The 2,422-nt window shown below is 47.7% G+C and overlaps 2 non-coding genes across 2 annotated transcripts; both read left to right on the forward strand.

Annotated features, from left to right (window-relative positions):
- The first annotated feature begins 1,752 nt into the window (after positions 1-1,752).
- Pmar_PMAR004038 lies at positions 1,753-1,825 on the forward strand. Its single transcript has one exon. It is a non-coding gene; the product is annotated as a tRNA-Arg (tRNA).
- Positions 1,826-2,125: 300 nt separating this feature from the next.
- Pmar_PMAR004039 lies at positions 2,126-2,198 on the forward strand. Its single transcript has one exon. It is a non-coding gene; the product is annotated as a tRNA-Arg (tRNA).
- The last annotated feature ends 224 nt before the right edge of the window (positions 2,199-2,422 follow it).

Genomic DNA, 2,422 nt, shown 5'->3' on the forward strand with positions numbered 1-2,422 from the left:
CCGTGCATTATGGATTATCATGTAAGTAGTAGCACTGATGGCATCTGCATGAGAGCTATGATGAGTGCTGGTCTATTACGGCTGGTTTATAGTATTAAGGGAGAGCTTTCGCACCTATCGGAGTAGATTGTTAAAGGTGATTGACTTCAAGTTCGAAGGTCTCGTCAGCGCGGTCGATAAAGGGAGACACAAGACCGCTAAGTGTCTTGTGTGGGCGGACGCCTCGACGCGCGATCTCAGAGCGATGATTGTGCAGTCTACAATGTAGATTAATTGAGGACGAGGTTGCTTGTGTAGAAAACTAACCAAGAATCTGGCTAGCCTAGAGAGAGCGAACATTCATACTGACTAACTCACGTACTCATGTGTTAACATGAGGCTACGGTGTTCTATATGGCCTATGACTAATAGTCATTGACTATCAGTATTAACCGGAGGTCGCATTGGCTAAATGTAGAGATTCTAGCAGTGAAGACATCTGGGTCTTCTCGCTTTCGGTAGCCTTGATGTGAAATGCATTTCGTGAAAATAAGCCTAGCGGATCTCGCTCAACTGCTATCAAGCGGACTGAGGGTGAACGATAGCGTCAAAGGTTAGTTTATGTGAGTGGTGACTCCAATTTTGGAAGCGGACATGTATCGCGTAATATGGAGTATCGATCTGATTATTCGTTCTAGGGATCATCATCGGGGACAGTGACTGCGCGCGGAACCCATTGGTGGGTCTACCAATGAGCAGTTGAGGAGGCGCAATATGCTATATTATGAGGCTTGTGAGACCTCGATAATTGGTCAGACTCAGCAGACATCCGGGCATTACTGAGGCTCGATGGTCCCGACTAAGATGATCTAAGTAGTTTTTGTGATCCGAATTTTCAGTCTGATTCGAGGTGGTAGCCCATTGGCACCAATGATTGGTGAAGGGCCTTCACTGAAGGCTTCACCGTGGAGCAAAGCTAACAGGGACCGAGCATTAGTACGTCAGATGCCCACCGCACAATAGTCCGGGTATGGACAACGAATTGACTGAGCCTCGATTCGGGTGGCCACTGTCCCAGGGTCAGATAGGGACCGGATCAAAACCTCACTCTCTTCACCATGACTTCAGTTTACAAACACGATAAGTCCCATCGGTCGAGCGGTAACGAACGAGTCTCGGGACAGTCTCCGTCGGACACTCGGGGGAATTCATCCCAAAATCGACGGTTGACCAAGAAAGTGTGAGGAAATGAGTAAAGGGTGCAAGAAACACAGACAGTTATGTGGCAGTCAAATTTAGTTGTTGATCGTAGTGGGTAGTGTATGGGGAGGCATGAGTAGTCAAGCGAGGGTCATAGGCCAGAGGCTCTGGCCCAGAGAGCACCGAATTGACTCTCTGTGGCAGATGAGAGTATCCCATAATCTCGCTGCTACTTATGCGGAGCGAAGCATCCAGCATTGCAAGTTTCGGAGAATTTTTCGACAGAACTTCGAGGTTGAGACTTTCGGATCTCACTAGTTCTGTAGCAACGTATCATGCTTTCGCCCCACTATCCACTACTCCCAACTAACTAAATGAATGGATGTTATTGGACAACAGACATTCGACAATAGTATGGTAGAGTGTTCAGGGTAAACCAGCGAGCGAGTAAAGTCGACCCCTTTAAGAACACTATGTAATGGAGGCCCCTCTATGAGGAGCAAGAGTTTTGTGATCTATAATGGAGGCCCATCTATGAGAAGCAGAGATGGTGGGACAAATCTCAAATTTACTGGTCTCGTGGCCTAATGGATAAGGCGTTGGTCTTCGGAACCAAAGATTGTGGGTTCGAGTCCCACCGAGATCGTCTTCATGCCGGAAAGGGCCCATATACGGATGCCACTGGCCGTACAGATGTCGATGTTGATTGTATACCCTTGTGACTCGTCAGAATACATGCCGAAGCTAACGGTACAAGAAGATTGTTGGTCTGCCAACAAGCGATCTCCAATGAATTGACCCCTTTAAGAACACTATGTAATGGAGGCCCCTCTATGAGGAGCAAGAGTTTTGTGATCTATTCAGCGTCTCGAATGCGAAATCATGTGTGCCGTTAAGTCAGTGTTGCGCGTAGTGACGAGATAGTGGGGTAAATCTCAAACTCATTGGTCTCGTGGCCTAATGGATAAGGCGTTGGTCTTCGGAACCAAAGACTATGGGTTCGAGTCCCATCGAGATCGTCTCTACGCCGAGAAGCGCCCATATACGGATGCCACTGGCCGTACAGGTGTCGATGTTGATTGTATACCCTTGTGACTCGTCGGGATACATGCTGAGGCTAAGGGTACAAGAAGATTGTTGGTCTGCCAACAAACGATCTCCAATGAATTGACCTCATTTAGAACACTTTGTAATGGGGGCCCCTCTATGAGGAGCAAGAGTTTTGTGATCTATTCAGCGTGTC

The sequence above is a fragment of the Perkinsus marinus genome, assembly GCF_000006405.1.
Source record: "Perkinsus marinus ATCC 50983 genomic scaffold scf_1104296973308, whole genome shotgun sequence".
NCBI lineage: Eukaryota > Perkinsozoa > Perkinsida > Perkinsidae > Perkinsus > Perkinsus marinus.